This window comes from Crocuta crocuta, unplaced genomic scaffold (genome assembly GCF_008692635.1).
Source record: "Crocuta crocuta isolate KB4526 unplaced genomic scaffold, BGI_CrCroc_1.0 scaffold56, whole genome shotgun sequence".
Taxonomy (NCBI): Eukaryota; Metazoa; Chordata; class Mammalia; order Carnivora; family Hyaenidae; genus Crocuta; species Crocuta crocuta.
Genome location: NW_027531334.1, coordinates 3,905,196 through 3,921,916, shown reverse-complemented (window position 1 = coordinate 3,921,916; position 16,721 = coordinate 3,905,196). Strand labels below are relative to the sequence as shown.

The 16,721-nt window shown below is 41.5% G+C and overlaps 1 protein-coding gene across 10 annotated transcripts in view; it reads left to right on the top strand.

Moving 5' to 3' along the window:
* The window catches only part of PHLDB2 (pleckstrin homology like domain family B member 2), a 223,128-nt gene that overhangs the window by 139,169 nt on the left and 67,238 nt on the right, over positions 1-16,721 (top strand). The gene's annotated exons all lie outside the window — the stretch shown is intronic.

The window sequence follows — 16,721 nt, the reverse complement described above, 5'->3', positions numbered from 1 at the left end:
TTAGTCTCTGTAAACCAGTCAGAAAAGAGCTCCTTTATTTTAATTTATTATTATCCTCAGGAGGTTGGCAGATACTTCACACATACGCAGTGATTTTTTTTTCCCCTCAGGTGCAGAGACACAGAGAAAGAACTTAAAGCTTAGTTCTATAGCTTTGGCCGCAGGTCAGAAGTAAACACTGGAGTATAAAATTTCACCATTCCAGATCTCAAGAGATTGCTTGCTTTTCCACTGGGCACAAAATGGTGTCCTGATATGAACTCACAGATAGAAAAACAACCAACAAATTAAAACAACAACAAACACAAATGCTCAGTCCTCTCTCGCTGAGCAAGGCTAGACTTCAGTTCTACCTGAGCATCCCAAGCAGCCCAACCATAAAATCAGATCCCCAGGCATTGCTGCCAGCCAGGGGAGATAACTATTTGTTGTGGTCAAACCAAAACCCCGGTCCGACTTGGCCAAGAATCAGAAACAAAAACAAAGCAGTCAGGAAAGCAAAAACTGTGGGAAAATAGCAAGCCAGTGAAGGTAAAGTTCTCCTGCCATTTGGGATTCACCCCAGAAGCCCAGAGAAGCTCCGTCTGGGTTTCCAGCCCATGAGATCTATTTTGTGAGCAATGCAATTTAATGGATTCCACAGGATGAGGGTACTTGGGCATTTCACAGGCACCTCCAAGATGGCAAAGCCTAATTTTCAGTAAAGAAACCGAACTCTCACACCAACATAAAATGAATAGATGCCAAAGATTGAGTTAACTCATCCGTGAGGAAACCAAGCAGAGTAAGGCTGGTTCACGAAGCGTAATATCTGTGGTACTTTTTAGCTAAGCTCGGATTATACCAGTGTTTCACCTGGATTTTTTTTTACTTGTTCAGTCTTTATTTGAAAGCTCAAGGTAATTGTATTGAGTATTAAAGATTGAACCTTAATTATGAACCTCCAAGGACCTATTATGAGGTATAATTATCCACTTTGAGTCTACATTAAATGGCCTCCAACTTCCGTGCTATTTGAGATGCTTCGTTTTTTTGTAATTTTTATTCCTTCTTTCTTGCTCTCAACTGCCAGTTCTTGCCTTTGTCATCGTGCCAACCTTTTCTTTCTTTTTTATGACTTTAGAAACCAGATATCAAGGCTTGTTTAAAAATATTCCAGACTATGAGTTACTAGGTGCAAGTGAGGTCTTGAGAGGGCTCTGTGTGCATGAAGTGTGTTTCACTTTGCCAGTCTTTTGACATCCTTTTGGGCTGGTCTGTGGTTGTTTAAACTCCTCAGTTCTGAGCTGTTTTCCATGTAGAGCACATTAATGGATAAGATATCGCTAGAGGGCTAGAATGCTGCTGCTTTGACAAACTGGATGTTCTAGAGGCTAGAGAAATAATTGTACAGTAGACAAGAAATTCTTTCATTCATCTCATTTGCTACCTGCCTCCCTCCCAGTAACGCGGAGGTAGTGATGGCATCTAATGTATCTTACAGTCTAGGAAAAGGACATTTTAAAAAGAAAAGGGGGAAAATAAGAAACTCTGTAGCAAACCCTACTGCTGCTAAGAGTTTTCCTTTGGTTACGTTGCCAAAAACATCTGTGAGCTATTGTGGAGAACCAGTGGATTCCCTCACATTGCCTTGTAGCAATCCAATATTTTCTTTCTGGCTGACAGCAGTCACCTGGGGTGCCTTGATGACTAGCTCTGTTGCCATATAGGACTAAGTAGGGCCCCGCTTGGTCTTCATTTCTCAGACACATTGAACTGTGATGCTGGTCTCATGAAGCACCACAGCATAAGGTTTCTAACTTTCTCCCGTGCTCTCCCATCCTGAAAGCAAGGTTGGCTTTCTTTCAAGGAAGATACTCATGTTCCCATGGTATTATTATCAGAATAGGTGAAATGTCTAGGTCAACAATTCTGTACTGTTTGAAAGATAGTTAGTTCTAATAGGTTCTCTGAAAGCACTTTACAACTAAAGAACTGTGGGCTGTACAAGGCTGAGACCGTGTCAATCTTGCTCTCTGCTATATATCCACCTCCTAGTGACATGACTAGAGTATGGGAAGCATTGTATACATTTTTTTAATGTTTATTTATTTTTGAGAGAGAAGGAGAGAGTGTGCAAGTGGGGAGGAGCAGAGAGAGAGAGAGAAGATCCCAAGCGGGCTCTGTGCTGACAGCACAGAGCCCAATGTGGGGCTCGAACTCATGAACCACCAGATCATGTCCTGAGCCGAAGTCAGATGCTTAACTGACTGAGCCACTCAGGCGCCCCTCTATACATGTCTTTGAAAAGAGTACATGAATGTTTTCGATATCCATTCAGGACATTCATTCTGGCTTTCTGTATTCTATGGGTGAGGGTTCCGCCCCCAGTTCTCAGACATCTCAAAGTTAAGTTTATGTACTTACTTCCAGGTAACTATGAAGCTATATGCAAAAGGATGCAAATATCCTCAGCATAAATGCATTCTTTTTGCTTCCAGAAATTGGGCAATTTCTTTCAATATGCAATCAAAGATGAAAATGAGTTGCTTTTCTCTATTTTGAAAATTTCACAACATTCTTGGTAAGAACTGGTGCATTCTCCAGGGTCATATAAAAGCCAAGGCCATAGGGCCCAGAGTCTTGCTTGTGCGCACTGTTGAGCAGACCAGAGACCTAATGTTTTTAAAAATTAAATATAATCTTAATGGAGCATATTTAAGGAATTATAGCATTTTACAAAATAAATGTATATGTTCACTAATCTCAAGATGGTAAGGTGCAAATACCATTTTAGAAATGAGACAGTAAACAGGTTAGTACTACTCACTTTTGTAATTAGGAAAAATTGCATGGGGACCCAAGAAGCGTGAGCCTCATCAGGTGAAATTACCTCCGCCTGTAGACATGCGTTGCTCCCTCCTCTTCCTTGCGATTCCTGACTCCAGAAGGCAATTTGGGCATGGAGGCTTTAATAGCTTTTCTTAGTTGGAAGCAGAATGGACAGTGTTAAGAGAATGCCACCTAGCCACAGTATTCATCTTTTTCCCCCTAAGACAAATGTGTTTGAAATGTGAAGGCAGGCTGAAATATTGAAAACTATTTTGTCGCCCAGTCTCACAGACTCGGAAGTGATCACTTCCTGGTATGGCCCTGCCTCTTGCTACATCCTGACTCTAGTTTTAATTTTAAAACAATGGTTGCACTAGTGGGAAGTGAGCCAGTTCAACTGCAGATGGGTGAGAGGTTGGTTTACTGACCAAATAAACATGGTGGCTCAGATTTTTTAAAGGGATATTTAAAAATTATGACTCACTTTCTATACTCTGCATCGATATCTCTGTTGTTACTTTAATCATTAATTTATTTAATCTTCAGATCAGCATAAGCCTTAAATTGACTTGTTCACTTTGATGCCTTACCTGGGTGGTCTGTCGGGTTTAGTTCAAAAATATCATGGGAACCATAAGCCTTAAATTGACATGTTTCTATGAAGTCTTGCTTTTCTTCACTCTAATGCTTGAAACAGTCCATCAGGTCTCTGCTGTTCTGTACCTTCTTTCACTTTGATGCCTTAGTTGGATGGTCTGTCTGGTTTAGCTCAGAAATACTATGAGAACCATAAATGTGAACTGTACATGCAGTTTTAAATTTTCTTATGCTAAGAAAACTTTTTGAAAAGGTGAAATTAATTATAACATATAAGACACCACAAGATTAGAATGGCGATGTTATCTATTGCTTAAGTAAGCTCTCCAGGGACACCTGGGTGGCTCAATCGGTTAAGCGCCTGACTTTTGGTTTTGGCTCAGGTCAGGGTCTCATGGTTTTTGAGTTTGAGCCCCACACTCTCAGTACAGAGCTGCTTGGGATCCTTGCTCTCCTTCTCTCTCTGCCCCTCTCGTACTTGTTCTCTCTCTTTCAAAAAAACAAACAACAAAAAAACCCAAACTTAAATAAGCCGTCCCTTCTCTAAGCAGACTTTTTTTCATTTCTAATAAAATATGAGTAAAATTCTATAAGTAGTGGGTAATATGAAGAAAACTACTGTCTATGGTTAGAGCACTTTGGGTCATTTGAGAATAAACTAAAGATTTTCTGTATTTTAAGTAGCAAATTGTTGGTATGTATGTAGAAGTTCAGTAAATATTGAAGGAATTAGGGGCGCCTGGGTGGTTCAGTCAGGTAAGCGTCCAACTCTTGATTTTGACTCAGGTCATGATCCCAGGGTCATGGGACCAAGCCCCATGTCAGGCTCTGTGCTGAGTGTGGAGCCTGCTTGAGATTCTCTCTCTCTCTCTCTCTCTCTCTCTCTCTCTCTCTCTCCCTTCCTCTCCCTCCCTCTCTCTCTCTTCCTCTGCCGCTACCCCTGTTCATGGGTGTGCATGCACGCGCGTGTACGCACTCTCTCTCTCTCCCACCCTCTAATATATATATATATGGAATGAATCATTAGCAAATTAAGAGTGCCAGCTGTCCTCAGTTAACTGAGAGTAAAAACAGTTACTACATCTTTTTGTTCTTCTTCAATTGGATCACTTCAATTCTACCCACCTGGGTAGAAGAGGAATTGGAAAAGAAAAAAATAGCATTGAGCAATAGTCTACTGACTCCACGCTGGGGAAACACGGAGCCAAAGTGTAGGTATATTTCTTTGTTACAGTAGTCTGTGACCGTTGCTATTAAAAGCAGCGTTCTCTACACTTGAGAGCAAACTCTGGGTTCTTGTTACACCAGCACTACAAGCTATTGCCTCTTGATGGTGCCACACATTTAGAGATTCCTGCTCAGACTTGAGGGATGTGTGCTGTGAATCTTCACATGGTGTAGCATTCTGGGCTAAACACAGAAATAGGCAAGGCACCTTGGACTAAGAGCCAGCTGCCGTGTCAGTCATGGGACGAGTCTCATCCTTTTTTTGGTGATAAATCCATACGGGAAGGCTTGTTAACTAAATAAGCAGTAAAGCTCATAAATAAAATTCACACATGAATTTTGAAAGATGAAAATTGAAAATATGGTATATCAGTACCAACAGAGTAATGTGAGAGTACCAGCAATCCCTCACGGAAAAATGATCCCCATATTGGTTGTTAAATTCTCTAAATTAAAAGTCATTTATGGATCTACCTTTTTAAAGATTTAGTTTAGTGACCGTGCTGGCTAATTGGATTGTGAATTTTTCTTCCCCAATTCTAGAAAAGTTTATGGGATTTTGCTATGAAGACTACTTTAAAGTTTGTGATTAGTTTTCAACAAAAAGTATAAAACAAGTATTACAATCGAAACACACACATCACTTTTTCCTTGGAAGGATTTTGTCACCCATATCAACGTGCAGATTAAAATCTACTAATAGGCACTGAAAAAAGCTAACCTCTTGATTTGAGGTAATTGTTGATTTACATGCAATTCTAAGAAATAATTCAGAGAGATCCTGTGCACCCTTTACCCCGTTTCCTCTAGTGCTAACATCTTGAGAACCATAGTTGCAATATCACAGCCAGTGTATGGACATTGATACGGAACAGACCTATCACCCCAGTCTCTCCTGCAGGCTTTCTATAGCCTCTCCCACGTTCCTCCTACTCTCAGCTCCCCTTGAACCTCTGACATCTGCTCATCTGTTTTCTATAGCTGTAATTGTATCATTATAGGACTATTACATACATGCAATCATATGCTTTGAGTTTAGCTTCTTCCTCTCTGCATAATTCTGTGGAGACCGAGCCAGGTTGTTGCATGCTGTTGCCTTTCCTTCAGCTCCAAGTCTGGGATGTATGAGGTCAAGGAAATCTCTGGAAATTCATTTCTGGGTCCCTAGGTGCCTAGCTGATCAGCTGCCTTTTCCATATCTATCGGTCTTCTTACATGCGTCCTGTATAGAACATGGCCAGGGTTCTTTGTTGTACTTAGCAGGAGGAATAGGGAAAAGTACCTCCTCTCCATCTTCCCAGAGGCAGAAGCCAGAGAGGTTAGTGTTTTAAATTTCAGAACAGCCAAGAACTTTGCTCTGGTGAAGTCTAATTGATCTCAAAGGGGAAATCTTTATGTTGGGACAATGTTCTGTTGAAGAATTTGGGTTTGGAAAAACTGATGTTTCTTGTTCAAAATTCCTAAGACCATATTCCAGCTCTGGGATTGTAATTTGGATTTTGAGAAAAGACAGTTTTAATAAAGTACAGAGTAGGATGAAAAGGAACAAGTTTCTCAGACATGGATTATTCTTTCATTTTGATTACAGAATAAGAGCCAGAATTCTAAAGTCTGTCTTTCTCCTTAGATCATGAAGACCAAGGTCTAAATCATGCCAGGCAGAGATTGCAATTTTAAACATTGTTCTGGGAGAAAGGAAGACAAAGTTACTTTCTTAACATCTCACATAGGGAAAGAAGACTTGTCACTGTTTATTTTGCATTTCCGTATATAAATGTAGCATGCTTTTTTGAATTTTAGCACATAGTATTTGCCATGAGCTATATTTCTCATAAATAGTTGCATTATAGAACTTTCAGTTGATGTGAGATAGTCCACCCTTTCTCGTTTTACATGTTATCCTCTCCCACTTTTATACCCTGTCAACCTCTTTATGCATAAAAGGAGTCCCTTGATTTTTTTTTAAAGATAGATTTTCCATTACGAGGATTTAGTTGTGGTACCTGTCATGCACTGATTTTGATCGAACAAAATAAAATATTACATAAATTCTAAAAGTACTGCAATGGATTGCATTTTATCAATTATGATCCTTCAGGGGAAACAAACAAACAAAAATATCCTCTGGAAGTTGGTTAAGCAAGGTGAAAATGTCAACAAATGATAGCATATACGACTTTTGTTGTGTTCCCTTTAATGATGTGGAGTAATAGCACATTTTTTTTTAACAGAAGGGGTTCAGGCACTTTGTAGATTTTCTTCTGGAACACTGTCCATGGAAGAGGAAAAACAAGTGGCATACTTTTTAGATACTATGTGGAAATCATGATCACATTGATCACATGAATTTCCTTTCTTTATGGCCAGTGTTTTTCAGTCTGTAGGGAAAAGTGCATTTTCCTCCTTCAGTTATCTGAGTTGGGGCAATAACGTTATGGAGTCCTTCATAATTGGCACTTTCTTTGAAGTGATATCAATATTTTAAGACTAGTTCATCTTGACCCTAACATCTTATAAAAGTAAAACTTTTCATCATTTGCATGTCTGCCAGTTGACTTTCAGTGGCAAGATGATGCCAAAAGGCATCAGGAAGAGGACTGAAATACAGAAGCTCTGAGTTAGATGGTTCTTGTGGTGAGAGATTAACTTGAGTCTGCTGAACAAATGCAAGAAATAACTGGAGATGGAAAAAGAAAGTGGCAGAAAACATTCTTGGTCTAGAAAGCAACAGGATTAATTAAATTAAGTGATAGTATTTTAGGACATGTTGGCTGTAAATGAAAGTTAAAAATAAGCATGACTTCAGCATATATATGTGTTGTATATAACTTAAAAAGTTATATAGTATATTTCATATTACTGAATTATTAGATGTATTAGTAATTAAATATATCTGGTAAATGTATTAATAATTTAAAATAGTGTATGCCAATTATATATACAAATACATATATGTATGTATATCTCTTAATTATAAGCTCTTAAAATAGGGACATAGATAAAAATAGTAGGGGCAAGTAGGTTTAAGGTAGATGTTGACACCCTAGTGAGTAATAGTAATTAAAAAAGAAATCTGCAGTGTGAGGGTTTGACTTATGAAATGAGATGAAAACAACTGAGTTTCTTTGTCTGAGTATGAGCAAAGGCAGGATATGATGAGGTCCTCAGGTATTTGAATGATACATGTACTCACAGGGCAGGAATACTAATCATCTCTCGAGTATGAGGTGGAGTCATGGGCAATGGGAAATAGAAATCTGGGTTTTATGTCAGGCGTGCAGTGTGGGCGTTGGAGAGGAGCATGGACTTTCTGGAGGGCAGTTCTTTCTAGAAGTTACTCCCCTGGACTTAATGTGCTGTGGGAAATATATGTTGCCCTGTACTGATCGGAATACAGGGGCCAAATGGCAGTGAGTGACTGAAAAGATTCCTTCCTCCCTAGGTTACTATGGCAACTGGGCAGCGCTCTGTTGCCCGAAGCTCAGGCCTGTGATGCACCACACGGGCGGGGAGTATTGAGCAGTGGAGGAATTTTTCTCTCCTTCCAGACTGGCAGAAGAACCCCATAAATCTGTGAATTTTTCAGGGAGACATTTGGCTGCGTGATGTATTTTTCATATATTGCTTTTCCCTGAGAACAATTGGATTTGGCTTTTAGATTTGCTTGTTTATTAGTACAGTAATCCCCCCTTGTGTGCAGTTTTACTTTGCCTGGTTTCAGTTAACTGCTGTCAACCTCAGTCTAGAAGCAGCTCATCCTCCCTCTTACTGACCATCAGAAGGCCAGTAGTAGCCTAACGCTATGTCACAAGACCTACATCACTCATCTCACTTCGTCTCATCAAGTAGTCATTTTATCGTCTCACATCATCATAAGGAGGGTGGGTACGGTACGATTAGTTTGAGAAAGACCACATCCACACTTTTATTGCAGTGTATTGTTATATTGCTCTATTTTATTATTAGTTATTGTTGTCAATCTCTTCCTGTGCCTAATCGATACATTGGACTTTATCACAGATGTATATGTATAGAAAAAAATCATAGTGTATATAGGGCTCTACCATCGGTGGTCTCAGGTACACCCCGATATCGCCCTCACATAAGGGAGGACTATTTTATTCATAATGGCTCCCTGGGAACCACAGGACAATTATCTATTTCACTTCCGATTTGTTATGGAAATCCTCTTTAATCATTGATAACAAACACTGAGCACTTGCCTTGTGATAGGCACTAACTTATTCTTTACAGTAAAACCTTATCCCACGCACACTCCTTTACTGATTTCTCACCAAAACCCTAAGGTAGGTGCCGATCTTACCATCTCTGTTTTGCAGACCAGGTTATAGAAACTCAAAAGGCTGAACTCGTCCAAAGCTTCTGTGTTATAAGTCTGGTAAGCACCAGAATGTCAAAGCCACATCTTTGTTCTTTCCATTAAATCAGACTTAGACACAGGTTCTGCTCTGAAGGCCCAGTGGTTCTGCCGGAGAGAGAAGTCATTTTCCCCACAAATCCTTAGGATATATGGTTACAGAGAGAAGCACTGAGCTTTCTTCACAGAGTCCTGATATCCTTATGTCAAAGTGTTTCGTCTTTCTGCTCTCTTTACTCCTAATTTTCCTGGAGAAGTAGGAGATACCTCTTCTCTTATACCGTATCTGTTCTGCACAAAAGCTGGGCACACCATCCTAGATTGCAAAGGGCTGGGAAGGATGGGAAGTGAAATGTTGAGCTTTGGCAACTTCTTTGGGATGCAGAGTGCGTTCAGGTGCGAAGGGAAGTAGAATAGTAAATCTACAGGGTGCTCTGATGATGATCATGTATTGTTTCTTGTGGGGGAAAGGAGGGGATTTGAGTACATTTGCAGACGCAGGCGAAGGATTCAAGAGTGAGGAAATAAGAGTGTAGGAGTAGGGCAGAACAAAACCATAAGAATAATGGGCGGAACGTGGATGCATTCCTGCGGTGATGCAGGCAGAGGACGTCACCTCGGAGAGACTGAGGGACTCTCCTTAGACGCTTGTGCTAGCACTTAAATTATATGTATTGTGTTTGACAAACTATTACATATATTATTTGTAAAATTCTCATGACAACCATACAAGGTAGATATTCTAGCAATTTATTCCCTGCTTCATACACAAGGAACTAACCCTCATACAAGCTACATGACTTGCCCAGGGCCATACAAGTAGCTACGGAACCAGCATTCAAAGTGAAGCAGTCTGGCTCTAGGGTTCCTGCTCTTAGCCACTGTGCTACAGTGAAGAAAGGTGGACCTGCTGTATAAAAAGCAGTAGAGGAGGGCAGTTTAGGGCATTGAGCAGGATGACCTTGATCTCCTTAGACAGTGTGTTTGTATATTTGAGTGTGTTGACTATATTTGAAAAAAGGGTACTGAAAAATCGCCGAGTGCCCTGACTCTGCACATGCCTTACTCTCCCTCAGTATCTGGTTATCCATTATTATGAAGGCAGAACACATATACATGGGGTAAAACCCTAATAGTAACCTGCGCATAGCAAGTGTTTGATGTTCAAGTAGTAGCCATGCATTATTCAGTAACTCTTCAGATAACTTGCAGTTACCTCCAGAGCCGATACAGTCACACAAAGCCATTGCTCTTTCATTTGTCAGATGGACCTCTTTCCGGTGCTGTCCTCCAGTGGGGCACACGTGTACATGCTTTTTAAACAACGGATGGCAGAATAAAGCATTTCTTTGACCACAAGCCTGACGGTTGACTTCCCAGGGAGACTGTAAAATAAAATGTTCCTAGCTAGACATTAAACTGACTTCCATGAAGATAATTTGTAAAATCAAAAAAATGAAAACTCCTTACTTATGTATGCAATTTCTCTATCAGATCAGTGGTCTTGAAGTGATAAAAATAATACCCAGGCAGGGTTCCTGGGTGGCTCAGTCAGTTGAGTGTCTGACTCTTGATTTCAGCTCTGGTTGTGTGATCCCAGGCTCATGGAATCAAACCCAGTGTTGGGCTCCACGATGAGCGTGCAGACTGCTCAAGATTCTCTCTCTCTCTCTCTCTCTCTCTCTCTCTCTCACTTTTTTTCTCTCTCTCCCTCTGCCCCTCTACCCGACTCTCACACTCTCTCTCTAACAAAAAAAATTTTTTTCAATAATGATAATACCAAGGCAATGTTTTGGTAAATGTGAAGGTCAGTTACAAGGTTAAAGGGCACTGTCTCCACAGAAAACCGCCCTCTCTTCAGACACCAAGCACAAACTCCGAGAGCTCCCAGAAACCACCCACAGGTTCATGAATTCACTAGAACGTCTTATAGAACCCACCGAAAGCTATTAAAGTCAGGATTATCATTTATTAGAGGATTATCACTCATTTATTATCTTTAAGATAGAGATCAGCCAGGGAAGAGAGGCAGAGTCAGAAGTTCCAAATGCGAAGCTTCTACTGCCCTCTCCCTGTGGAGCTGGGCGCATTACTCTGCCCGCACTGGGGGGTGACAGTACGCATGGAGAACTGGCAGCCAAGGAACACTTCCTGAGCTTCAGGGTCCAGAATTGTCATTAGGACCTCATCATGCAGGCATGGCCGACTGTCTGCTTGGTTAATCTTATCTCCAGGTTGACCGATACCACATGCCTCCCCGGCCCCCACACGAAATCACATGGTTGTCTTTCTGGAGTGGCCAGCCCTCACCCTGAGAGTGATTATCAGGAGTGTCCAACCTGATGCTAAACAAAGACAATCCTATCAGGTATGACATAGAGTACCTTCCAGAAGCCAACGGCAAAGGACAGACCTCTCTCTGTGCGAGGCCGAGTCTTTATTACACAGAAAGTAAATGAGCTGCCTTTGGTAGCATCCACAAGGCTCTCCTCTCTAACTTTTGGGCCCATTACCTGCTGGAAATTAAGCAAGTCTCATCAGTCATAATGGGCTTCTGTGGAGGAAATGAAAGAAAAAAAAATATATATGTATCAGGCTTAAAACAATATAGGTCTGCTTCTCCTTCACTCTCCATGGCCTGCATGGGTTGAATGAGGCCTCTGCTCCACATTTCCACGCTCAGGGAGCACCATCTGGAGTGCCACTGTGTTATGGCATAGCAAGACATGTGATGAATCACATGCTGGCTGGCCGGGCAGAGGTGACACACATTGCTTTTCACACTTCATTGGCCTGTGCAAGGTTGGTGGTCATATCTAGTGTCGGGGTGGGGAACTGAAGAACCGTTTCACCCTGTGTCCAGAAAGATGAGAACTCATCACAATAGCCCCAGTTCCTACCCCGAGGAATTTATCTCTAAAAACCAATAGACTCACATAAAAGACTTAACCATTGCTTCTGTTTTTCCCTCCTGATTGTCCTGTCTACATGGGACGTCAGTGTTCATGGAATCCTGGAAATTCTGCTGACTTGGGTCAGCTCCATCTCATTTTGCCATCTGCTTTTAGACCGGGGTCTCTGATTTTTGCTGGTTTTTTATTTAGGCTTGCTGGTATTTGCTAAGTCCTGATACAAAGAGAAAGGTGACCCGGTTCCCTGCATGTACCTCATCCTTCTTCCTCCAAAGAACCCCATCTCTCTAGCCACAGAGTAACTGCTGATCCCTGAACATACTCTGTTATTCCATGCTCTATGCGTCTGTTTGTATGGTTCCTTTATAGAAATGCCTCGCCCAGGCCACCTGGGCGGCTCTGTCGGTTGGTCCCATTCTTTGTTTCACCTCAGGTCATGATCTCACAGTGCATGGGATCAAGCCCCGCCTTGGGCTCTGTGCTGATAGCACGGAGTCTGCTTGGGATTCTCTCTCCCTCTCTCTCTGCCCCTCCCCTACTTGTGCATGTGCTCTCTCTTTCTCAAAATAAATAAATAAACATTAAAAAAACAAAAAAGGAAAAGAAATAGCCAGCCCACCGAGCTGTCCAACACCTCATACAGACTCATATTTATCCCCGAGGACTCATCTCAAATTTGTCTTTCTGGAATTCTTATCTACTACTTCTTATATATGAATCTACTGGTTTTCTGTAAATCTCCTTTACCACCCTTTTCTTTAATTGACCATTTGTGTTTGTGTCTCCTGCTAAAGATGTGAGACTAGAAATGCTGTCTTTTTCCATCTTTGTATCCACATTCATGGCCAGAGAGTAACTTAATCTTTATTGGATCTCTAGGGTTAACAGGAGGGAGAAGTAAGTTTATACATAGCACTTATAGTAGGTCTTCTTAAGGCAAAAATATCTTCTTTCTATTAAATTATTTCTAACCATCAAAAGTTGATCCTTTCGTTTATGTAACAAGCGACCCAACATAGTTACTTATAATAGAAGGCGTTTAGTAAAGATCTCAACTGTGCTTGGGTATCGGCAATTGGTTTTTTGCACAGTTTATTTGTGCATTACACTTACAGTCCTGTGGCCTGGGCTGGCTGCTGTTGGTTCCCGGGAGATGGATGGGGTTTGGGAGATGGATGAAGTCCCTGACGAAGAGCTGTGAGCTGCAGTGAGGCACAGCCAGACACATTCCCCTGAAAAAGAAAGACAGCTCTGAGGCCAAAAGACGTTCGGTCTGCTTTTTTTTTTTTTTTTTTAATTGCTGAGGGAAACAATTGCACACTGTTTTCTTCAGGTATATATTTTAAGATCTTGTGTCCCCTTCAAAGCTTTCTTTAATATATGCGTCTGTGGAGAGGAGGAAAGGGAAAATAGAGAGGGAGATTAAAAAACTATGTTTAAAATAATGTGATTCAAATGACCTACTTTCCAAGCCTGTAACACCAATGTTTTGTGACAATTAGATGCATAGGCCGTGCACCGATGGCTTTTCAGAAGAATGCACAGCTGATTGGGAGACGTGGGCAGGAACTGGAAATCTTCAAGAGGGTAGCCCTCCCAACTTGGCAGGTGGCCAGGGGAAGCGCCGGATGAAATGGAGCTTTAGGTAGGGGGGCCGCTCATCCCAGTTTGCCAGTCCCTGGCAGTGCTCGATGTTCTGGCATAATTCTTAACAGTGCCCTGTTTGGTTCTCAAAGGTGTCCCGCTCTGGAATGGGCACCCTGGTTTTAGGTCCCCCAGAATGGAGACTATTGGAGTGATAGATGGGAAGGAATAAGACTCCAGAGTGAAGAGGGCTCAGGGGGAGAATTTCTTCATGAGAGTACATTCTGTACAAGGTTTTCCTTAAAAGGCTTCATATAGTGCTTTCTGAAATGCCTCTCAGGCTTTCTTCTGACGCACTTCTCGACCTCAGTTTATTTTTCTTTGGTGCAGCTTTTACGGGGCCAGTGTGTCTCAACACAGCGTGGATTTCTTTTAGACTCATGGACAGCAGGACTGCATGTGTGTGTGAGTCAAGCCTGGACAGATTGGCTGTGAACGGAGTGATAAGAATAGAGAGAAGCACATACCAGTAGACCACACTTCCTGTGCACAAGCCTTTGAATACTGCATTTCACTGTCTGAAATAGCATTCATTTTAAGGCTGGGATCATTTATTCCCTGTGGAATTAAGCAATAGCACTGGCAGCAAAAGCAGCTATTTTGGGAAGGAGATGTGGGAGGAATTTTGCTATGTCTGACAGGCTAGGCAGAAATACCCTTCATGCTTTTGAAGACCACACCGGTCGCTGAGGCCCCGGTACATGGGAATTGACAACTTGCAGATAATCGCACATGTAAGTAACGTCCAGGCTAATGTATACACACTGTGATCTGTAAGGATCAGTGAAGACTGAGTTTAGATGCTTCAGCTTAAGTCCCCTAAATGGCAGAAAGAACTTTTCTTTGGAGACGAGCATTAGCTTCTAACGCAGATGCTGTTGAGAAGGGGCAAAACATAGCATCTTGTTCCTGTCCCTCTCTTGACATATGCCCTTGAACGTTGTTTTTGCATATTCCCGCGCAAAAGTTTCTCGATTGTTGAAGGAGTTTAAAATAAGGCAGTGAATGCTGTGTCCNCCCCATAAAGCTGAGGTGGGTAGGGCTTGGCAGCCCGTGGCAGCTGCAGAGATACATAAACCCCGGGGCTCCTGGATGGCAGGGTGCAGGAGCATGTGGGAAGAGGTTGTGCGGCTATGAGTACCTTCCGTGGATGAGACCATGAGGACGGAGCTGCAGCTGGATGCCAGAAGTTCAGCCAGTGAAAGGGAGGTGGGGGCTTATAGTTTCATAGTCCTTTTGATCCAGCTATTGTATTTGCGGGGGTGGGGGGTTCTTTTTAGAGGACAGATAGAAGCCAGATACAACTTAAATTTTTCCATCTTGTCCCTTAATTAGTGTCTTTTAATGGAAACCAGGGAATTATGTTGGTCTGTTCCGATTTAAATTTTCTGTTAGGTGGTCCTTCACCTCATAAAGAGCTGACTGCCAGAATTTTGTCTTTATAAATTAGCTGAAATTAGAAATTGAAAACAGCAGCCCAGTGCTACTTAAAAATGTTCCATTTTGTTACTGATAACCAGTTTGGAAAATGTTTTTCTATGGAAGGCTTTTGAAGTCTCTTTTCAATGTGGTAGATACAACCACAACAGACTTTATGTTGTTATTTTATTATTTTTCTTTTCACGTTGGCCTTGGAATTATTGTGGAGTCAATGATGTTAAGCCTCCCCCAACAGTGCAGTTCAGGCTTATGATAAGCATTTCATAAATTATACCCTATGGCTCACAAACATAAAAGTGAATTTGCTTAAAGTCAAAAACATAAATATCGACTTGTTTTGCATGGGGAACTTGGTGAGAGGTCAGTAATGGTATCATTATAGATACCAATGGCCTGTATATTGATTATTTTAAGTTTATTTATTTATTTTGAGAGAGAGAGAGAGAGCAAGTACATGCAGGGGAGGGACAGAGAGAGAGAAAGAGAGAGAATCTCAAGCGGGCTCTGACTTGTCAATGTGGAGTCCAATGCAGGACTTGAACCCACAAACCATGAGATTGTGACCTGAGCCAAAATCAAGAGTCAGACGCTTAATGGATTGAGCCACCCAGGCATCCCTTATATTGATTTTTTTTTTAAGCAAATGAACTATCATTTTATTTTCCATTTAACTGAACCAAAGATGTAATGGTCTCAGAATCTGAAATATATTGATGTCTTTCTATCTGGACTTGACATGAAAAGTTTTTCATTTTTTTTTTAATGTTTTATTTCTTTATTAGAGAGAGAGAGAGAGAGAGCGTGAGCAGAGGAGGGTCAGAGAGAGAGGGAGACTCAGAATCTGAAACAAGCTCCAGGCTCTGAGCTAGCTGTCAGCACAGAGCCCGATGCGGGGCTCGAACCCACGAACCACGAGATCATGACCTGAGCCAATGTCGGACGCTTAACCGACTAAATCACCCAGGCGCCCCGAAAAGTTTTTCATTTTTATGCAACATCTCTACTTCTTTATAATTTTATTTTTTCCTCATTTTTTACTTTTTAAGTTTATTTATTTTGAGAGAGAGAGCACAAGTGAGGAGGAATCGGAGTTGGAGATTTGGGGGGAGAGAGGGAATCCCAGGTAGGCTCTGCACTGTCAGAGCCCTTTGTGGGGCTTGAACCCATGAACCGTGAGATCACGACCTAAGCCAAAATCAAGAGTTGGATGCTTAACCAATTTAGCCACCCAGGTGCCCCTCTACTACCTTATAATTTTAATTACTCATGTGAGACATTGGTGGAAAAGACCTTATCTTGTGACAAGACGTAGAGGAAAGTATTGAAAATTTTGAAGCATGTCAAGAAAAAAATATTTTAAAAAATTATTTTAAATTAAAAGATCCTCTAAGTAGTATATGTCTTTTTGTGGATCTATTTGTCTAAGATGTTAGAGAATTAATTTTAAGTGCAAGTGTTGATAGTGCCAAAAGAAAAAGATATCTTTTTTTTTTTAATATTTTTATTTATTTCTAGGAGAGAGAGAGAGACAGCGTGAGCAGGGGAGGGTCAGAGAGAGAGGGAGTCACAGACTGAAACAGGCTCCAGGCTCTGAGCTGGCAGTCAGCACAGAGCCCGACGCGGGGCTCGAACCCACAAACCGCGAGATCCTGACCCAAGCGAAAGTCGGACGCTCAACCGACTAAGCCACCCAGGCACCCCCGAAAGAGCTA